The sequence below is a fragment of the Alnus glutinosa genome, chromosome 4 (genome assembly GCF_958979055.1).
Source record: "Alnus glutinosa chromosome 4, dhAlnGlut1.1, whole genome shotgun sequence".
Lineage (NCBI taxonomy): Eukaryota > Viridiplantae > Streptophyta > Magnoliopsida > Fagales > Betulaceae > Alnus > Alnus glutinosa.
Genome location: NC_084889.1, coordinates 7,060,595 through 7,084,453, shown reverse-complemented (window position 1 = coordinate 7,084,453; position 23,859 = coordinate 7,060,595). Strand labels below are relative to the sequence as shown.

At 35.5% G+C, this 23,859-nt stretch overlaps 1 pseudogene; it reads right to left on the bottom strand.

The window, feature by feature from the left end:
• LOC133866081 (uncharacterized oxidoreductase At4g09670-like) lies at positions 1-14,398 on the bottom strand (annotated as a pseudogene).
• Positions 14,399-23,859: the final 9,461 nt, after the last annotated feature.

The window sequence follows — 23,859 nt, the reverse complement described above, 5'->3', positions numbered from 1 at the left end:
TATAAACAGACATCAGAATACATAAATATGTTTTTAAGTAGATGGCAGAGTGACAATGGCCTTATTTGACATGCAACAACCTCACTGAGAAACCACAGTACAAAGACATGTCAATCATTTCCCAACCTCAACAGGCTCAAAACCTCTCTCAATCGATGCCTTGACTGCATCCAATACTAGTTGTGTCTTCCTACTGATGGTTGGCCACTTCTTCTCAGGTTTCAAACCCTTTACTTTGATATTTTCTCACTACAAAAATGTATGCGGTTCGTCACGTGCAGTTTGACACGTGTACAGTGCTGTACACGTGTCAAACATTTAGACACGTGCACTTTGACACGCGTAAGACGCGTGTCAAATGTGCACGACATTAAGTGTACAAGTTGACACGTGTATTTAGATACACGTGTCAAACCGTTTGACACGAGTATTTTAAATACTCGTGTCAAACCAATTTGACACGTGTATCTGAATACACGTGTCAAATTTGACACGTGTATTCAGATACACGTGTCAAATTGGTTATTTTTTTTAAAAAAAAATCCAAATCGAATTTTTCATTTAAATAAAATTTTAATTTAATTAATTAATTGTATTTTTAAATTAAATTAAAAATACGATTAATTAATTAAATTAAAAATTTAATTAAATAAAAAATCCAATTTGGATTTTTTTTCTTCAATTTAGTTTTGGTATTGGTTATTTAAAATTATTTGGTATAATAATTTTAATAGTTATTTCAAATTTTATTATTTCCGACCACAAATAACGCAATATTGATTTTACCGAAAAACTACACAAAATAATATTACACAAATCATAAGTTAATAACGTATTCGTTAACTAAGCAAATATTTACACATAAAAATTAATTACACAAAATATCTACAAATCTGAAGGGCGTCCCTGCGAATGAGGAGGTACCGTCCCAGGCGTGTTCTCGCCAACCGGCGATTGCTGCGCAAGGAATGGTGTAGCGGGCGAAGGTGTAGCGACAATGGAATGCTGGGTCAGCCGTCGTCCAACAGGCGACAACGTACCAACCGTTGTCGAATTACCTGCAAATCATATAGACAATTAAAGTATATAATATTACTTGCAAAATTAAAGGGGTAATTAAAACAAATTGAAATTAATTTTGTCCTACACACAGTATAAATCATACCTGCAGATGCACTACTAACAGACGACGTACTACCTACGTGTGCAGGTGAAGGCGTACCAAGACATGGTGCTGATGCTCCCATGGAGGACATGAAGACCTCAACCTGTCGCAGGCGCTGCTCCAACATGTCATTCCTCGCTCGCTCAGCCTGTAGCTCCGCTTGCATCTCTTCCATCTTCCGAGTGTGTTCGGCCCAATCCCGAGACGTGCCCTGAGATGGTCCCCCTTGTGACCGAGGCCTATATGAGAAACATGTCCCCCGAACAGGTGTGACGTTCGGCCCAACCTGCCGAACCCTCCCTGCATACTCAGGCCTCCCAACCGCCTGTTCGTAAGCGTCGTTCGGTGCCCAACGCACCGTGTCTGCGGAGACGCTTTGCGTGGCGGCTGGATCACTGGATAAACTCTGCGTCATCCTCTCCTGTACGTCGTCAACATGAAAAAGTCATATATTGAATAATGACAAATCACACATAAATTTAAAAATAATAGTAAATTAAATCAGTAGCATACGCATAGGACCCGTGTACGTTCGTTCATGTGAGTGCCGTCCTTCCTTGTGTGGGTCTTCACGAACGACGAGGCGCGAGTGGGGGGCGTGCCAGATGTACATGTCTGTCGTCATGCAGTTGACATATATAAGAAACAGATAGAGATAAAAATAGTATAAATAAAAATAAAAACAATTATCAACAAATATATATAACATAAACATATATATTTTCATACCTCTTCGTGATTAAATCTGGCATAACTTTTAGATCCCGTACAATGAGGAAGGTCATTCTGCTCGCGCAGCCTCTTCATCCGTTCAGAGGTTGCCTACGCATTTAACATGAAAATAAAAATGTAAGCATTGACACACTTAAATTAAAACTAAAATTAAATAAACTGTTATTAAAAAACCACAACATTTTATTGGCCTACATACGATTTTTTGCTCACAGCACCAATCTCTCAGCAGGAACTCTACATCTTCTGCGTCATAGTTGCCAAAAAAATTGTCTGGCATTCTCGCACGGATACTCTCGGGCGTGTCACCGTCTCTAATACATAGTTTGGTTTTGAACCTCGACTTCCACGAGCGGTGCTTACGGCCAATATCACATAAAGCCTCCTGTTGTGCCCTGCGCGCGTCTACTGATACAGGTAGATAGAACTCCTCCTGCACATTCAACACATTTTTATAGGTTTAAAAACTTCAAGAAATACATTAATCTCAAGTTTAATTCAAATAAATAATTAAATTATATTCATAGACATACCATCAGCGCGTCCCACATTGCCTGCTTAATCTGCCTATTTACCTTCGCCCATTCATCCCGCATGTGTATGTAGGACCCACTCCTGATCATCTTGCCCTCAGCCCGCCGAAATCGATTGCAGGCCCGTCCTACAGGTTGTATAGCAGCATTGTACTGCAATACAACCTTCTTACCCCTCGGGAGGACCCAGTTTCTCGCTGGGTCGTCAATCACCTCATAATAAATGGTCCCGTCTGGGTTGTACCCTAATGAAAGAAATATTCAACATTAATATTAAATATTTAATCATAAGATTAAAGAACATATATATATATATATATATATATATATATATATATATATAAACAATTTCTAATCAAATATTTATTTATTTATTTAAAAACCAAAAAAAAAAAAATTAAACGTAAGAGAATCTGAGTTTTAAGGATGTCTAAATATGTACTTACCCATCAACCGAATCTGCTCAATCCGTATGTGCTGGGTGCTGGGTCGCCCGCAACCTCCTCGCCAACCCCTCCGGCTTGTGGATCCTGCTGATCATCATCTGAATCCATATCCTGGGGACTACCGGGGGCCAACTGATCGGTACCCAACATCGCAACGTCCTCCTCATGGGTACTCTGGCTCCCCCCCACATCTGGCATCTGACTCTCACCGGAAAGTGGCATCTGACTCTCACCGGAAAGTGGCACCTGGCTCTCACCAGATAAAGGCATCTGGCTCTCTACATGCCCCGGGCCCTGACTCGCCCCCGATGCTGGCATCCGTCTCGGCCCCGGGCCCTGACTCGCCCCCGATGCTGGCATCTGTCTTGGCCCCGGGCCCTGACTCGCCCCCGATGCTGGCATCTGTCTCGGCCCCAAAATCTGGCCAGGCATCGCCGCCTGTGCCGGTATCTGTCCCAACCCCATAGCCGGCATCTGCATCTCCCCGGTCTGTGACAGTGGAAATCCACCATCCTGCGTCTCACTATCAGGGTTACACATCATAGGTCCACTATACGTATACGGAAAGTACGGCGCATAACCCTGTGACCCCATCCCCTCTCGCAGCCACCATCGATATGCGTTACCCGGTTGGGTGAACCCTATCTGAGATAATGTCGGCAGCTCCGACAATGGAGAGCTGCAAGGTCCAGCTGTGCTGCTCTGTCCGTGATCTGACGTGGGCACGGCCACCGTACCCGGCAACAATGGTCTATAAGGCCCGTCTGGGTGGTGTGGCCACGCTGCAGAATACAATGCCGTCGAAACAATGGGCATGGTCATGGGGGGCACGGGTGGGCTAGGTGCCCGATACGCATAATGAGGGGGTCTCTGGTCCATCAATACCTGCGAACAAATGCAGACAAATTAATTAGAATATGTTTTTTTTAATATATTTTTAATGAACATACTAAAGAACAACGAAATTTATACAATTAATAAAAATTTGTATTGAGTACAAGCGAATTGTACAAACAATATATATATCAGTCAAGTGTATTGAGTTCAAGCTAATTATACTCACAACAAATACATCAATCATTGTATCACGGGAGCTTCAATAGGATCTATGTCGGGCCTGTCGTACTCGAATTCGTCATTCATATCTGGTAGGTCAGCAGTGGCTAGTACGAGCGGTACGCACTCATGGTAGGTTGTACCATCCTCATTACTCCCATCCCCCTGTCCAACGTCGTACACGTTGTGCGGTTTGGTCCTAACCGCACAAACCCAATTTGGGTTCCTTCCATCTTCTACGTAGAATACTTGATCCACCTGAGATGTAAGCACGTACGGCTCGTCCTGAATCTGTTCTCCCCTGTGGACGAGGTGATTGAAGTTGACAAACACTAGGCCATACTCGTCTATTGTGAATCCTCTGTCCATTGTGGGGTCTGCCCAATTGCACTTAAATAGGACGTACGTAGTCCTGTCATAGTACTCGACCTCAAATATATCGGTTAACTGTCCGTAGTACGTTTCGCCTTCAACGGTAGGAACACAGACACCGCTATTCTGAGTCCTCCTTCCCACATCATGAGCAAGCGTGCTAAATAATTTTCCATTTACCACGTACCTGTTGTACTTCACCGCTGTCTCCTTTAGCCCTCTACAACGCATAACCAACTTGTGGCCCAATTCCTCCCTACGTTGATCGTCCAGGCCATCGACCTATGTTTTAATTACAAATAGTAAACATCACATTGGGTTATAATCCTGAACCCGCATAAATTTATCCAATTTAAAATTTACAACTATTTCCTTACATATGCACGGTACCATTCGCAGAACTGCTCATGATGTTGTGCTTCAATAAGAGCCTCCGTAATGCGACCCCTAGTGCATGATCGCCTAAGCGCGTCTTTGTGCATCCTACATTCAGTGTATACAATTATGTAATAATTGTTATTAATACTTTTACTCGAATTCTGCTAAATATAAGGTTAGGACTACTTACGTCCGCAAATTGTGAAACTCTTCAGAGTTGAACACAATATAACGATGAATCTGGTGCATTATCAACCGGTTCATGGTAACACGCGTGCCCGCTCCCTTGGATCCATCAGGATTCCTCTGAGGTCTGTTGTGGAATGTTGGTGCGTTATTCAGATACCTTGAACAGAACGTTACCAGCTCGGTCGCTATGTACCCCTCCGCAATGCACCCCTCAGGAGCTGCTTTATTGCGCACATTATTTTTGAAATTCCCCAGACTCCTAGTTTAAACACATACACGACAATTTAATTGTCGTCAATTAGGATTACAATTAAATAAAAATATTTATTTACATATTACGCCGAATTTTACCTCTCTGCCGGGTACATCCATCTATACTGCACGGGTCCGCCCAGTCTACACTCGCGCACAAGATGCACGACCAAGTGGACCATGCTGGTAAAAAACCCTGGAGGGAATATCTGTTCTAGCTTGCACAAAGTGATACAGACGTCACCCTGCAGTCGGTCCATATCTTCTTGTGATAGCTTTGTTGAGCATATGCCTCTAAAAAATGCAGAAATCTCCACAAGAGGTCTAACCACTTTATCAGGCAATGACTTACGCAGTGCAATTGGGAGAAGCTGTTGCATCAGTATGTGGCTATCATGGCTCTTCAAGTCGGAAATTGTACGGTCCTTGAGCCGAACACATCGTGAAATGTTCGAAGCGTATCCGTCCGGGACCCTAACATTTCGAAGAACCTTCAGAAAATTTTCTTTGTCCTCTCTAGACATTGTGTGACAGGCAGCGGGAATATACGTTTTACCGTTGGCGGCCGTGAACGGATGCAACTTAGGTCTCAACCCCATTTCCTGCAAGTCCAGCCGAGCTGCCAAGTTGTCCTTTGTTTTCCCTTTTATATCCAAAATAGTGCCAAGTATATTGTCCATGACATTTTTCTCTATATGCATAACATCAAGATTGTGCCGAAGCAAATTGTCTTTCCAATACGGCAATCTGAAAAATATACTTTTCTTCTTCCATATAACATCGGAACTCCCTGCACCCTTCTTCCGCTTCTTCCGTTTCTTCTTCTTACCCGCGGTCTCATCCCCAAACGCAACTCCGTCCAACTGTTGGAGAACCTCGTCTCCGCATGGCACAATCGGCGCGCTGTCAAATTCTTCAGTACCATCAAATGTCCGCCTGTTTAGCCGCCACAGATGTTCTGGCGGTAGGTATCTCCTGTGCCCCATATAGCAAAATTTGCATCCGTTCTTTAAGCGTATAGAACGCGTCGATTGCATACAGCAAGGGCATGCCTTCGCACCCCTGTTAGGCCAACCAGATAAATCTGCATACGCTGGCAAGTCGTTTATCGTCCACATCAACTGGGATCGCATAATAAAATTTTCCTTCTTTGAAGCATCGAATGTTCGTACCCCTACATTCCACAGTTCCAGCAACTCATCAATCAATGGCTGAAGGTAAACATCAATATCCATACCTGGTGAGCTCGGTCCAGGGATAACCAGGGAAAGGATGAAGGACGACTGTTTCATGCACATCCAAGGTGGCAAATTGTACGGCACAAGCATTACGGGCCATGTGCTGTGGGATGTGCTCATGTTCCCAAATGGATTAAATCCATCTGCTGTCAAACCAAGCCGAACGTTCCTACTCTCTGCCATAAAATCTGGATGTAAAATGTCAAACGATCTCCATGACTCACCGTCGGTCGGGTGCCTCAATACGCCATCCCTAGTGCGGCCTTCTGCATGCCATCTCATATAGGGCGCAGTATGCTCAGACATGAATAACCTCTGCAACCGTGGGATGAGTGGAAACCACCTCAAGATCTTCACCGGGCGTTTTTTCCTCGCTGATATGATCTCACCATCATCATCTACATGTGTATCAGCCCTCCACTTAGACTCTCCACATACGGTACATGAATCTAATTCTTTATTGTCTTTCCAGAATAACATACAGTCATTACGGCACGCTGGAATCTTCTCATACCCCAGACCCATGCCACTTAGGAACTTTTTGGCCTCATACGTGTTATCTGGCAATGCCTCATCGCAAGGAGGCAACAACTGATTGATAAATTCGAGAATGTCTGAAAAAATCTTGTTACTAATACCTCCAACGCACTTCAAATTGTACATGTGTACAGTAGCACTCAATTTACTATGCTTTGTACCAGGGTGAAGGGGCTTCTCGGCGGTCTTTAACAGCTCTTGGTACTTCAATGCGTCCCCGCAAGAGGTATCTTCGTCAACTTGTTGCGGAAGACTACTGACGGCTTCAGGAACATCGTGCACGCCGAAGGCGTCACGCAACATGGCGTGCATGTCATCATCCTGTTCCCCGGCGACACCCTCCTGTTATGTGACTTCACCATGTTCAGTGCTACAAGCAACGGTCTCTGTTCCACTGTGATAACTCGAACACTGACCAGGAATAGCGGACCCAGTCGTAGTCTCACCGTGCATATACCACAAATTGTATCCCGGATTCATCCCCCTACCTCCAGTCAGGTGGGCAAGAACGTAATCTGGAGTGTGACGCTGGTTATTTCGACAATACTTGCATGGGCAGTAAATTTTTCCATCGACGGCCGTACAGTTACTAACGGCAAATGCCACAAACACCCTACACCCGTCGTTATACCCTGTCGTACCCCTAGGTGCTGACATCCAAGACTTGTCCATATTTCTCTGTACAGGGTTAAGAGGACAAGACAAGACAAATCATACGTCTTACAGTATAAACTTGTACAACAATTGTGCATGTCACGCAACATGGGGTGTACGAATTTATTTCCCTTTTAAAGGGTTTATGGTTAGAGTTTAGGGGTTTTGTTTTTTTTTATAAAGTGTAAGAATTTGTTTTATTTTTTTTTTTAAAAGGGTTTAGGGTTATAATCCTAATTAGGGTTTTATTTTCTTGAAAGTGTAGAATTATTTCATTTTTTATTTTTAAGGGTTTAGGGTTAGGGTTATGGTTTGTTAGGGTTTAGGGTTTTTTTTGTTTTGAAAGTGTAGGATTATTTTATGTAGGGTTTTAGTTTTTTTTTAGAAAGTGTAAGTGTTTTTATTTTTGTTATTTTTTAGAAAGTGTAGGATATTTTTTGTTTTTTTTTTTGGGTTAGGGTATTTGTTTTTAGAAAGTGTAGGATATATTTTTTAGTAAAGTTTAAGGTTTAGGGTTAGGGTTTTTTTTTATAAAGTATAGGGTTTTAGGATTTAGGGTTTGTTAGGGTTTAGGGTTTAGAGTTTAGGGTTAGGGTTTGTTAGGGTCTAGGGTTAGGGTTTAGGGTTTTAGGTTTTTTTTTTTTTTTTTTTAAAGGGTTTAGGATTTAGGGTTTTTTTTTTTAAAAGCAATTAGGGTTTAGGGTTTAGGGTTTTAGGGTTTAGGGTTTAGGGTTATGGTTTGTTAGGGTCTAGGGTTAGGGTTTAGGGTTTTAGGTTATTTTTTTTAAGGGTTTAGGGTTTAGGGTTTTAGGTTATTTTTTTTTTTAAGCGATTAGGGTTTAGGGTTTAGGGTTTTAGGATTTAGGGTTTGTTAGGGTTTAGGGTTTAGAGTTTAGGGTTAGGGTTTGTTAGGGTCTAGGGTTAGGGTTTAGGGTTTTAGGTTTTTCATTTTTTTTTAAGCGATTAGGGTTTAGGGTTTAGGGTTTTAGGGTTTAGGGTTTAGGGTTATGGTTTGTTAGGGTCTAGGGTTAGGGTTTAGGGTTTTAGGTTTTTTTTTTTTTTTTTTTTTAAGGGTTTAGGGTTTAGGGTTAAGAGTTTTTTTTTAGAAAGTGTAGGAATTTTTTTTTTGAAAGGATTTAGGATTAGGGTTTAGGGTTTTCGTTTTTTTTTTCCCAAAGTGTAGGAAGTTTTTATTTTTTTTAAAGGGTTTAGGGTTTTATTTTATTCTTTTTATAAGAGTTTAGGGTTTGTTAGGGTTTAGGGTTTTAGGTTATTTTTTTTTAAGGGTTTAGGGTTTAGGGTTTTAGGTTATTTTTTTTTTTAAGCGATTAGGGTTTAGGGTTTAGGGTTTTAGGATTTAGGGTTTGTTAGGGTTTAGGGTTTAGGGTTAGGGTTTTAGGATTTAGGGTTTGTTAGGGTTTAGGGTTTAGGGTTTAGGGTTAGGGTTTTAGGATTTAGGGTTTGTTAGGGTTTAGGGTTTAGGGTTAGGGTTTTAGGATTTAGGGTTTGTTAGGGTTTAGGGTTTAAGGTTTAGGGTTAGGGTTTGTTATGGTCTAGGGTATAGGGTTAGGGTTTAGGGTTTTAGGTTTTTTTTTTTTTTTAAGCGATTAGGGTTTAGGGTTTAGGGTTATGGTTTGTTAGTGTCTAGGGTTAGGGTTTACGGTTTTAGGTTGTTCTTTTTTTTTTTTTAAGGGTTTAGGGTTTAGGGTTTGTTACGGTTTAGGGTTTAGGGTTAAGAGTTTTTTTTTATAAAGTGTAGGAATTTTTTTTTTTTTGGATTTAGGATTAGGGTTTAAGGTTTTCGTTTTTTTTTCGAAAGTGTAGGAAGTATTTATTTTTTGTAAAGGGTTTAGGGTTTTATTTTATTCTTTTTATAAGAGTTTAGGGTTTGTTAGGGTTTAGGGTTTTAGGTTTTTTTTTAGAAAGTGTAGGATTTTTTTTTAGGGTTTAGGGTTTAGGGTAAAGGTTTTTTTTTAGAACGTGTAGGAATCAAAGTTTGTTTAAGGGTTTATTATTGTGTTGGTTTTATGGTTATGATTTTAGGATATAAAGTTTATATATGCATATGAGAGAAATTTTAGTTTTTTTTTTCTTTTTTATCCGAAGATACCAAATTCTTCTTATAAATCTGTACTCTCTTCACATGAATAGTTAAAGTAAAAAATGGAAGATAAAAAACATATTCGTCCCAATTGATGATTTATGACGTTTGTTTTAAGTTTTTTTATTACGAATATTATTGTAAATGGTGGACAGTGGAATATTTGTTTTTTTTTTTTTTTGTTTTTTTCCGAAAATACCACAATTTATATATATTAGTAGCACAATTTTTTTTCCCCACAATTTATATATATTCATAGCACAATATGTTGATTATAATTTTGTATTTTAATTTTACTTCGCCATTATTGCTCACAATCATATTTTTATAAAGTTAAAATGATAGCGGATATTTTTTCTTTTTGCCACTTCCTAAAAATACCAAAATTCACAATAGCACATTAAATTCATAGTATCACATCAAGAGTTTTAAAAAAAAATGAATAAATAGAATCACCAATAAATGCCAACATCTACATGCATAATGACCAACCGCAGCAAAAAAAATTAAAATAAAATAAAATAAATCATATATATACAATTCACTTAAAATCAGTAATAAAAAATCAATAATAAAAAATCTACAAGTATATATTCCATATCTCCACGAACTAGACAATGAAAAAAATTAGACAAATATCACAAAAAAATTAATAAAATATACAAAGTTATAGCAAAAAATTCAAAACAAAAATAAAAAAAACTCACAGTGAATTTGTAGTGTAAGGATGGTTGCAATTAAGCTTGTACGTGTACCTGCATTTTTTGAGAGAAAAAAAAAATTAAAAAAAATAAGATGAAAATGTTACAACACTGTAAACCGAGAGAGAGAGAGAGAGAGATTGAGAAGATGAGTGAGAGTGAGAGGAAGTGGAGGGAATACCGGTCCGGCAAGAGGTCTGTGGTGGGCGGGGGACAGTGGCCAGAGCTGAGAGAGAGAGAGAGAGAGAGAGAGAGAGAGCCGGTACGTACCGGACAGTGGCCGGCCGGAACGGGAGGTGAGAGAGCTAGGGAGATCGAGAGAGAGGGAGGGTCGCCGGCTTGCACGGCACCGGAATGGGCTGTCGCCGGCCGGCTGAGCTTGACGGAGAGAGAGAGAGAGAGAGAGAGAGAGAGAGAGAGAGAGAGAGAGAGAGAGAGAGAGAGAGAGAGAGAGAGAGAGAGAGAGAGAGAGAGAGAGAGAGAGTGATCGAGTACGTAAGAAATGGGTAGCTTCCAGAGGAAGCTACCCATTTCTTTTATATAAATAAAATATATAATTTAATTAATATATAATTTAAATAATATATTTTATTTATAATAATTAAAAAGAAAAAGAGGATGCAGATTTTTGAAAAAATCTGCATCCTTCGTTTGGCCAGGTGGCGCGCGGGAGAACTCCCGCGCAGTACCTGGCTGAACAGTTGGACACGTGTACGTAGTACACGTGCCCAATTGGGGACGTGTACTACGTACACGTCTCCAAATGTAATTTTTTAATATTATTTTAATATTATATATATATATATATATATATATATATATATATATATATATATATATATATATATATATATATATATATATATATATATATAAAATATATTATATATATTTTATATAAACCCATGCAACCCAGAACGTGTATGCACTGCATGTACTGTATGTACACATTGCTAAACCCTAAGACCTAAAACTAAAACATAAACTATAAATTAAAACTAAATATAAACCCTAAATTTAAATCATGACACTAAGTATAAGTATATATACTATACTACCCTAACCCTAACCCTAACCCTAAGTATATGTACTATATATTATTTTGAATTTTAAAATGGCGGCGCGCGGGAGACGTGTAATTAAAATACACGTCCCCCATTGTAGAAATTTTATTTAATTAAAAAATAATAATTATATATATATATATATATATATATATATATATATATATATATATATATAATTTAACAACGTAAAAAATTGGTAGGGTTTAGGGTTTTAGTTTCTTAGGGTTTAGGGTTTAAGGTTAGGATTTTTGTTTTTAGTGTTAGGAATAATTTTTTTAGAAAGTGTAGGATATTTTTGTTTAAGGCCGGGTTTATGGTTTAGGGTTTAAGGTTAGGATTTTTGTTTTTAGTGTTAGGGTTTCTTTTTTTAGAAAGTGTAGGTTTTTTTTTTCTTAGGGTTTAGGGTTTAGGGTTCGTTATGGTTTAAGGTTAGGGTTTGGTTTTAGAAAATGTAGGATTTTTTTTTTATTATTATTTTTTTTAAGGATCTAGGATTAGGGTTTAGGGTTTAGGGTTTAGGGATTTACTTTCTTAGGGTTTAGGGTTTAAGTTTATGATTTTTGTTTTTAGTGTTAGGAATAATTTTTTTAGAAAGTGTAGGATATTTTTGTTTAAGGGTTTAGGGTTTAAGGTTAGGATTTTTGTTTTTAGTGTTAGGGTTTCTTTTTTTAGAAAGTGTAGGTTTTTTTTTCTTAGGGTTTAGGGTTTAGGGTTCGTTATGGTTTAAGGTTAGGGTTTGGTTTTAGAAAATGTAGGATTTTTTTTATTTTTTATTTTTTTATTTTTTTTATTTTTTTTAAGGATCTAGGATTAGGGTTTAGGGTTTAAGGGTTTTACTTTCTTAGGGTTTAGGGTTTAAGGTTAGGATTTTTGTTTTTAGTGTTAGGAATAATTTTTTTAGAAAGTGTAGGATATTTTTGTTTAAGGGTTTAGGGTTTAAGGTTAGGATTTTTGTTTTTAGTGTTAGGGTTTCTTTTTTTAGAAAGTGTAGGTTTTTTTTTTCTTAGGGTTTAGGGTTTAGGGTTCGTTATGGTTTAAGGTTAGGGTTTGGTTTTAGAAAATGTAGGATTTTTTTTATTTATTTATTTATTTATTTTTATTTTTTTTAAGGATCTAGGATTAGGGTTTAGGGTTTAGGTTTTAGGGTTTTACTATCTTAGGGTTTAGGGTTTAAGTTTATGATTTTTGTTTTTAGTGTTAGGAAAAAAATTTTTAGAAAGTGTAGGATATTTTTGTTTAAGGGTTTAGGGTTTAAGGTTAGGAATTTTGTTTTAGTGTTAGGGTTTCTTAATTTAGAAAGTGTAGGATAATTTTTTTTTTTAGGGTATAGGGTTTAAGGTTTAAGGTTAGGAATTTTGTTTTTAGTGTTAGGGTATCTTTTTTTAGAAAGTGTAGGATATTTTTGTTTAAGGGTTTAGGGTTTAGGGTTTAGGGTTTAGGGTTTAAGGTTAGGAATTTTGTTTTAGTGTTAGGGTTTCTTTTTTTAGAAAGTGTAGGATATTTCTTTTTTTTTAAATACACGTCCCGAAATGTATTTGCATGCATAAAAATATATATATATATATATATATATATATATATATATATATATATATATATATATATGTATTTATATAATTTAACCACATAAAAAAAAAATACAAACCCATGCAGCCTGGGTTTAAAAAAAAATACCGTACATATAGCTAAACTTTACGCGCTAAAAGTAAACCGTAAACTATAATTTAAAATTAAACCCTAACCCTAAAATTAAACTCTAACACTAAGTATATATACTATATTAAACCCTAAATAAAAAATAAAAACTAAAACCTAACCATAAAATTAAACTCTAACCCTAAGTGCATAGACTATATATAGCTATAAACTATAATCCTAATTAAGGGTACGTACTGTATATAGTCATAAACCCTAACCCTAATCCTCGTGATTTAATATATATATTTAAAAGTATACAATAATAACACATGAAAAATATATTGACATTATTATTCATAAAATGTAAAATCAATTAAATTATAACCCATAGTTTTAAGTGTATATATTATATATACCTATACAACATAAAACCCAAACCCTAAGTGTATATACTATATATAGCGATAAACCTTAACCCTAAGTATATATACTATATATAGCGATAAACCTTAACCATAAGTATATATACTATATATAGCTATAAACCCTAACCCTAAGTGTATATACTATATATAGCGATAAACCCTAACCCTAAGTATGTATACTATATATAGCTATAAATCCTAAGTTTAAGTGTATATACTATATATATCGGAACAATCTAATTTTGAACTGCTCATGATTTAATATATATATATATATATATATATATATATATATATATTTAAAAGTGTACAATAATGACACGTGAAAAATATATTGACATTATTATTCATTAAACATAAAATCAATAAAATTATAACACATAGATCTACCAGGCGGGCAAATTCTCTCACCATGAGAGCCTCCTGAGGAAGATCTGTTCCGATAGTATGCAAGGTTCCCTTCGTCCCAACAGCAGTCATATCCATTGTCAAATTTGACAAGAAAGAGCAGTGAAAGGTGGCCACTTTCCCATCTTCCCAATATAAAGAAGCACCACAAGACATAATCACTCCCACTTCATTAAATACAGGCCCACGCAAGGCTAGTATTGTTTTCGGCAACTCATAGTCAGCAGCCCATAGAACTGACCTGATGCAATACCACCCAACATCTCCAAGAACACCATGCGCATCAAGATCTGGCTTGACACGAATGTCATTCTCAAGAAAATCGTGATCGGCAGCGAATGTAAAGCAGCTGTGTACCTGTAGTACCCAAAAGAGATTATCCTAGAACAATAGCAAAATCTCCATTCCAAAAAGAAATTATTTGTCAACGGCTGACATTAATGCCTTTCAACTATGGTTAGTTCCCACCTATGTAGCATGGAAATTTCTACACAGGAGCCATCCATAACCACATCAATTCATTAGTTCTCAGATCATTCCAAACATGGATTAAGCATGTATTTTCTCAAAATATTCCTATAAGGAGGGAGAAGTTTTCTACAAAGTGCTTTGTGATTTGTTTTTAGCTGATTGCACGTTCATTATAATTTCTTTTGGTTTCCTATACTTTTTATTGTACTACACAAATGACTATTGCTAATAAAGAGTAAATAGTCAAACAGAGCAGCAGAAAATTAGGTATATAATTCTTACAGGCCCATTGCATCAACAAGAAGGCCATAAATTCAATCCCAAGCATTAAAGAAGAAAAAGGAACTCATCATATCCAACATCTCCCCCAATATCTCTGCCACTCCATTTTCCTTCTACACCCACCTATATCTTTCTTGACATTACCAAACAAAAATTTGTAAGATATTATTCCCTTATGTGGCTTTTATATCACATTTACGGTGTTTACTATGTTTATTATTTTTTTTTAATAAACATATACGGTATTATGATTATTTCTATTAATTTAGATTATCGTAAATATGGAATCGGTATTATGGTTATTTCTATTAATTTAGATTACCGTAAATATGGAATCGGTTAATTGATTTAAAAAAATCAATTAACAATATTGTTTCCTTGATGGAAGGAAATAAATACGGTGTTTACCATTTTGAGGGTCCCTAACCTAGCCTATAAATAGAGTGCCTGTGTACACCATCAGTACAGCCATCAAGCAATAGACATAGGTTAGAAGACACCTCATAATTTTGTTCTTAGAAGTTCTTGAGGAGTGCTTGAGCAACAATGGCCGGAGGTATACCTAAAACTGTTCTATTTAATTTTCCGCTGCGCATGTTAGGTTAAAGAAATTGTTAGCCCTATGGCGTCAATCCGATTTTATTGCAAATATTTTGATGATAACAAATTATATCTTGTTGCTCTAATGTATTTACTTCAAGTATGATAGTTGCAAGAAACATTCGAGCACACATTCTCAAAGGACCAAAAAGAATCAAAGGCATTTGGAATTCAAAGTAAGAAGCCCTTAAGCACTGAAGAACTCAAGATTGAAAAATCCGTATTTTATTAGGGTATTCATGTAAAGCTCCTATATGATTGAACTTCTAAGGCTCCTTACTCTAGAACGACCTTAGGACCCTTCATACATTGCATACATGAGTTTTTGAAAATCTGATTTCATTTTTGAAAAATTAGCTAATAATAATCCTTGGCTTTGAAAATTAGATTTCATCTTTGGAAAATTAGCTAACAACAATTCTTGTCTTTGAAAATCAGATTTCATCTTTGGAAAATTAGCTAACAATTTCTGACTTTGAAAATCTGGTTGCAAATTTGAAATATTAGCTAGCAACAATTTCTGACTTTGAAAATATGGTTGCAAATTTGAAATATTAGCTAGCAACAATTTCTGACTTTGAAAATCTGGTTGCAAATTTGAAATATTAGCTAGCAACAATTTCTGACTTTGAAAATCTGTTTGCAAATTTGAAAAGTTAGCTAGCAACAATTTTTGACTTTGAAAATGTGATTACAACTTGGAAAATCAGCTAGCAAAATTTAAATTCTCTCCAACGGTTATGTTCTTTCTAGACCTATAAATACATGACTTTGGTTCTCATTTTGATGATCAATCTATCATTCAATCAAGTGAGAAACAAACAAGCTTAGAGCTCAAAGCATTCTTTCATTTTATATATTCAAGTTCATTTGAGCCATTCAAGTTCAATTCATACAAGAGTTCTAGTGAGAGAGATATTGTTGTAAAAGCTTTATTTGTATATCCTTCTCAAAAAGGAGAATTGTCATTGCGAGAGAAATCTCAAATCCGATCCACAATCTATTGTATCAAGAGGGTTGGTGTGACCCTTGTGAGGTGTGAAAGAGATTTTCCACCTTGTGAAGAAGAGTAGTGTACTCTTGAAGTGTAAAGGTTTTAACTCCACCTGCAAGGAGTTTGGTTTAGTGGATTGAAATCTCAAGTGGTGTGCTTGGGGAGTGGACGTAGGTCAGGTGGACCGAACCACGATAAATCGCTGAGTTTGAATCTCTCTCTCTCTCTATCTCTTTATTATTGTTCCAATATTTATATTGTTTGCATTATACTGCATTTTATATTGTTCTAAATTCTTAATTCAGTATAATTTTTATTAAAAGAAAAGTTTGCCATCAACCCTATTCACCCCCCCTCTAGGGTTGATTATCTGGGTAACAGAAATAATTGTTATTTAATTATTTCTAACATGTGGTATCAGAGCCATCTTCTGTGCTATTTTGCTTAGCGTATAATTTTACTATGCGTTATCAATATTGAATCAAGTATTTTTTATTGGTTATCAATATTGAATCAAGTATATTCTATTTGGTATTGTTCACTTTTGTTTGTCAATATTGTTTGAGCAATATTTCGTCTTTTCTGACATGATAGAAACGCATTAGCGATTATTTTGTGAATATTTGTTGTTCACGTATTGTTTGTGAAAACCCATAAATTTAATATAACTATTTTTTGTTTTATCATTATTCTGTGTATTGTGATATACTGCCTAATTTTGAGTTGTTGTAATCTTGATATGGGTATTTTCATAAAGGGGTGGCGGCTAGGATTCCATTTTTAGGGTTTTCAACCCATCTGGAACATTACGGGTCGGGTTGATTGGTGACTGGGTAGGGTTTCGACCCATTAAAGTTTTTGGGTTGGATATATTTTTCGGGTAGGGTTTTTTAAAACCCATGCAGTTTTGGGCCATTTAAGTGGGCTGACCTAGTTTGGGACAGCACTATACATAGACCCAGAGGCCTGACTCGATTAAGTGGGTTGACCCAATTGCACAAATACAGTAGCCCATTTGGAGTCTTGTGACCCAGAAACCCAACCCAATATAGTAGCCCATTACAGTAGCATTTAAATAAAATAAAAGATTTGGCTCATATGGGGTTCGAACTTGGAACCTTTATGTCCATAAAGTGATAAGCTTCAAACCATTGAACTAAGCCTGGTTTTATGCTTTCACATTAAGGTTTTATTCCCTTTATTATTTACAGTACTGTGTATTAAAATTATTGTTTATTTAATACATGAATTGAGGAATATATTTTTAATTGTTGAATTTATATTGTTTAAATATAAATTGCTTGATGCCTAGACCTAAGAATAATTAACAATACCATATATACTGGTGTGTTTACAGTAATATCTAAGAATGCAATGTCGGGGAAAGTTCTGGCAATGAAAGTCTTGGGATTTAAGTGTGTCCGGTGTGACCCCCCTCACTTTCCTGGGAGCTCATCTGCTTGCACCTTGGAAAATGCTGTTTACCTCATTTAAGTATTGGTTTGTTATATTCCTAGGGCTATTAAGGGGGCATCTATAAAGTTGTTAGATGTTAATGAAGTAGCAATTATCATGATAATTTTGGGAGAGCCACAGCATCCTAATTTTGAATGACAATTGCATCAAGATTACACACACGTAATTATCATAATAATTATGGGAGAGCCAAAGCATCCCATTTTTGTATGATAATTACATCAGGATCACACGCATGAACCTCATAAAGATTTATTAGATGTTCATGAATTACAACGTGATTATTATGATTTTGGGAGAGCCAAAGCATCCTAATTTTGTAATAATTGCATAAGGATCGTACACATGAACTTCATATAGAAAAAATTAACATCGTATTGTAATTAACTTATAAATTTAATTACCTATCCCCAAAAGGAAGTTTTTATTTTTATGACTTAATTAGAATGAGATAACAAATTTAGTATTAAAAGTAAAATTTCATTCGGTTGCCCAAAGGTACGAAGAATTTTATTTATTAATATTTAAATTTATTAGTCTTATCAATAAAGAGTAAATTTCATGCGTGATGCAACATTTGCCCAAAGGTAGGTTGAAATTTACTATTTAAATTGGCATTGGCTAATTTAAAATAAAGTTACTTCATAGCATTAAAGTATTTTTATTTTTTATATTCTTGGTCATTGCAGCTATTCGTATTACTCTACTTTTGGTAGTTTTATATTCCAATACTTTAAGGTAATATTTTTTCTGACTGAAAAATATTAATATACTTTTTTATTTGGGGTGTTAATAATTTTGGTGCTCCGTGTAGACAAACCACCTACTCCCGCGGAATTAAGTACACCACGTGAGATTATTAAGCATGAACGGTGGGAGTGATTTAATCACTTAAGTTAGATGTTCATGAAATCTCATGTCACTAAAGTCATCAGGGATTTATTCCTGAATGTTTTAGAGCTAAAGTTTTATAAAGGTTGTTCATGAACATTAAGTTCAAACAAAACTTGGCCAGAACCCTAATAGAAAAAAGCTTTAAAGACAAACCTTTTACAGTTTCTAAAGTGTTTATAATCTCATTATGGGAATGAAGGAAATTATAGCTTAGCCAAAGTCCCTAAAGATTGAGATTTTTGAGTCATTGTTGGTCTATTTCATTTTTGAATTCTCTCTTCTAAGTGTAGAATTTTATCTTTTAATACACATAAGGATAAATGGTTAGTAAGTGAACTTCTAACCATGTGTGTTCAAGAGAATCTATAAAGTGTTCACATGATTACTCATGTTAAGGGAAGGACCAATAAATGCAATCATGTCCAACACTTAAAGCATGAGAATAAGGTGCCAATAAAGTATTATGGCAATCAAGATACATATTTCTCATGCAATAAGGAAAATTAAGGGCATATAAAGAAAGATTGCATGAAGTATAAGAAATGACTTAAAATAAAAATAATCTCATATATCTGGTATGTCGTGAATCTCTTTTAGTGACTCATTCAAATTTATTATGGATTGTTTATGGTTTAACAATCCACGTTGTCAACACAAATGCAGAGTTTTTTTTTTTTTTTTTTTTTAAATAACACGTGTTTATAACTTGAGGTTGTTGGGATCTATAGATTAATTTTAAAATTCAGTTATATTTTTTACCTCAAAAATGATTTATATTTCATAATCCTTTAGAAATTTTTTTTTTTTTTAGTTTGGCTTGTTAAAAATTTCAATTTTATTTTAAACTTGAAATTTTTCTTATTTTTTGGTGGAATATTGGTTGGGGTTTATTTAAAGTCTATTTAAAATTGACCTACATCCCAATTTTTTAAACAAAATTATTTGTTTATTTCTGCATACTGATGCTGATGGAAAGTAGAGTCTTTGAGAATTTAAAAATGTTCTTGTTATGGCTTTGGAGATTGAAATATATCTCCATACAGAAAATAAAAGTTGGTAATTTACTGACTTTGGTACTTGTGTGAACTGCATAAGGGAAAGCATACCAACAAGACCATTAGAGGTGCCAAAGAAAGCTTTTTGAGATTTTTGAGATCATGTACATTGAAAAGTGTTGACCTTTTCATGCTCATTGCCTAAATGGTTAGAGATATTTTTGTCTCTTTTAGTGATGACCATATAAAGTTTATGTATCTCTATCTTCTAAATATTAAAGCTGAGGTATTGAATGCTTTCAATACCTATAAGGAAGAAGAAGAGAAACAATATGAAGATCATAAGATCTAATATAGGCATAGAGTATTAAGGTAGGTACACACAAAAGGAAATGATTAGTAATACTAATCTGCTATTACCCTTATAGAGTAAAGCTTTGAAGACCGTTGTGTATATGTTAAACAGGATTCCATCTAAGGTTGTCCTTAAGACACCTTTTAAAGTATGAAATAGATGGAAGCTTAGTTTAAATTATTTACACATATGGGGTTGCCTTGCTAAAGAGAGGATTTATAATCCTTGCCTTAGAAAATTAGATTCAAGGACAACCAGCGGATCTTTTATAAGCTATCTAGTAAACTTTAAGGGGTTTTAATGTTTTATTATCCTTCATATAATCCTAGAGTTGTTGATTGTAAAATTTCTAGAGGATGCGGAACCTAGTAGGAGTGCTCATTCACACAAATTGGAATTTGAGGAAGCACTAGAGTTGGCTAAATCTCCTCCTCATAGAGGATGATTGATTGTATTCAGGAAAAATCAGATTGATTATCCTGAGCCACAATCAGTTCTGGAGCAACCAACTCATACAGAACATGTTCAAAAGTCTATTCTCCCATTGCAAAAATGCAGAGGAAAAATAATTAAGAAAATCCTATAGAATAAGGAGATCAACAATTCTTAGTGATCATGTTGTATATCTCTCAGAGTCTGATGTTAACATTGGACATAAAGATGATTCAAAATTGTTTTCACATGCTATGAGTGGAGAAAACTCCACATTGTTATTCAGTGCCATGAAGTAAGAGATAAATCCATTACTCAAAAGTCAAGCTAGACTCGTAGCCAATGGTTTTACTCATAAGGAAGGCATTGATTATCGTGAAACATTCTCTCCAGTGTCTAAGAATGGTTCATCAAGATAATCATAGCATTAGTAGCTCATTTTGATCTAGAGCTGCATCAAATCGATGCAAAAACAACCTTTATAAATGGGGATCTTAAAGATGAGGTTTACATGAAACAATCAAAAGGTTTTATAAATAACAGTCAGAATACTTGCAAATTAAAGAATTCTATTTATGCGCTGTGATAGATCTCTCACCAGTGATATATTTTTTACAAGGTAATTGTTTTATTGTTTACTGAAAACCTTGTTAATTAGTATATATACCTTAAGGTCAGTGGGAGTACAGTAATCTTTCTAGTCCTATATGTAGATATTGTTTTTGCAAGTGGTGATTTAGGTTTGCTACATAAAGTTCATTTCATAAAACTTTGAAATGAAGGATTTGGGTGAAACCTCTTATGTCTTTTGACATAGAGATTCACAGAGACATAAAGAATATTAACATTGTCTCGGAAGGGAAGATTTAGAATGAAGGATTATGTAGCTTCAGTAGCAATTAAGAGGGACTAATTAAATACAGATTAATGTCCCAAAAGGTATTGGAATAAGGGCAGATGAAAAGTTTTAAGTGTCTGCATTATACATAACCATATGACTGACAATAAGTATATTGAGTCAATAAAGTGCTGCAAATAAAGTCTTGCGGTATATGCAAGGAACCAAGAAGTACAACTTAACCTAAGGATACACTTTCCATTTGAAGGTGGTTAGTTGTTCAGATTTGAGTTTTGCTGATTGTGTAGATAGTAGAAAGTCTACTTTAGGGTATATATCTTTTTATTGAGAAATATATCTTAAAGATGCAGTATGCAGACTATGGTTGCTACGTCTACCAAGAAAGTTAAAATTCTAGCGTGCTATGAATTTAGTACACAGGCATGATGGTTGAGACATTTTGTTGAAAGTCTCAATATTGTCGATTTTTACAGTTAGACCATAAAGATACTCTGCAGTAATTCTACTATAATCTTCTTTTGTAAGAATAAAGAGTAGAAGCAGAAGTAAATCGACATCAAGTATCTCAGTACGAGAGATAACATTAAGAGACATAAAGGGTCTATTGAGCATATAAGTACTGAATTAATGATTGCAGATCCCATGACTTAAAGTTTACCGGTAAATAAAGAATAAAGTTATGCGGAATATATGAGACTCATTAATTCATTTTTTGCTTGGTTTGTCTCTTTTTGGTCTATAGACATAAAGTTATTATAATAAAGATTTTGTGCACATTTGTTATTTTATCCATGAGGATAAATAAAGTTGGACCCGAATGACTTATAGGAAGTTCATTCATAAAGCTTGATTATCCATAAGGTTCTCATGTAAGGAGTGTTTTACATTGTGATACATGGAAGGGACGACCTAATTTTATAATGGTTTTACCGCCATGATTCGTGTGAAACATTTCTTATCAGAGTGGGAGGATTCCATAAGTGATTGGCCAAACTAAAGAACCTAATACCATAAGGTCATGTGTCATAAAGGCCAAGTGGGAGAATGTAAGATATTATTCCCTTATGTGGCCTTTATATCACATTTACGGTGTTTGCTATGTTTATTATTTTTTTTTTAATAAACATATACGGTATTATGATTATTTCTATTAATTTAGATTACCGTAAATATGGAATCGGTATTATGGTTATTTTTATTAATTTAGATTACCGTAAATATGGAATCGGTTAATTGATTTAAAAAAATCAATTAACAATATTGTTTCCTTGATTGAAGGAAACAAATACGGTGTTTACCATTTTGAGGGTCCCTAACCTAGCCTATAAATAGAGTGCCTGTGTACACCGTCAGTACAGCCATCAAGCAATAGGCATAGGTTAGAAGACACCTCATAATTTTGTTCTTAGAAGTTCTGGATGAGTGCTTGAGCAACAATGGCCGGAGGTATGCCTAAAACTGTTCTATTTAATTTTCCGCTGCGCATGTTAGGTTAAAGAAATAATTGTTATTTAATTATTTCTAACAAAATTCCCTCGAAAGACAATTCCTTTAATCACGTAGGACAGTATATTGGTTTAATATCCCACCAATAATTATCTTGTTTAATGTGTCAAAAATTGACTATACTAAATATGTTGTATGTAGGAAGGGTTGGAAGGGTTTCCTTGAATAAGAATTGAGTGTTCAATGATATTATGTTAACAAACGATGGGAGTTTGTATACAAGTGCTGAAGCAACGAATTGTGCTAAACGCCATTCCAAAGCAGGCTTTTGTCATGTGGTTAGCAATGAAAAATTGTTTAACAACAGGGGATCGATTGGTGAAATGGGGATACAAAGGTGAGGTTAGTTGTGTGTTTTGTAGAAATGAATGGAAAGTCGAGAACACCTTTTCTTTAAGTGTAGCTACAGTGCAAGAATATGGAAAGAAGTAATGAGTAGATGCAATGTTAATCATCCTCCAGTTGATTGGGATGATGTGGTATGGCTGAGAGTGTGTGATTGGAAACAGAAGTCTTTGACTGCCAATATCTGTAGACTGGTGTTGAGCTCCACAATTTATAATATGTGGAGAAATAGAAATGAGACCAAGCATGAAGTCAGAAACAGAGGAGCAGATCTTGAAAAAAATAATAATAATAATAATTGGGAGGTGAGAACCAGAGTTTTGGGGAAAGATAGGTTTAAAAGGAATGTTGAGAATGTAGTTATGTGTCGTAATTAGAGCATTAGAGAGATGTTGGTATAAGTCGTAAAGCTGTCCCAGTGAGCTTTTTACGAGATGCTTTCTGCAGAATTACTGTTTACTCGAGTAAAAGTTGATCTTGAGGGTCCAGTAGTTAAGTTTGTTTTTCTGCAGTTTACTGTTGATGAGAAGTGAAGGAGTTTTGATTCTGTATACTTTAGTTGAGTCACGCAGTTTATGGTTCTGCAGAATAGCTGCAATTGAGAAGTGAAGGAGTTGTTTTCTGGTTTTTAAATGTTGTTTTGTATATTTGGTTGCTTGTTGTTTGGGTCTTGTGGAGAAGTTGTAAGGGGGTTCTGATACTGGCTGTTGTATCTTTGTAGTTCAGTTGTAATGCTGACTTGTGTGTAATTGTCTTTA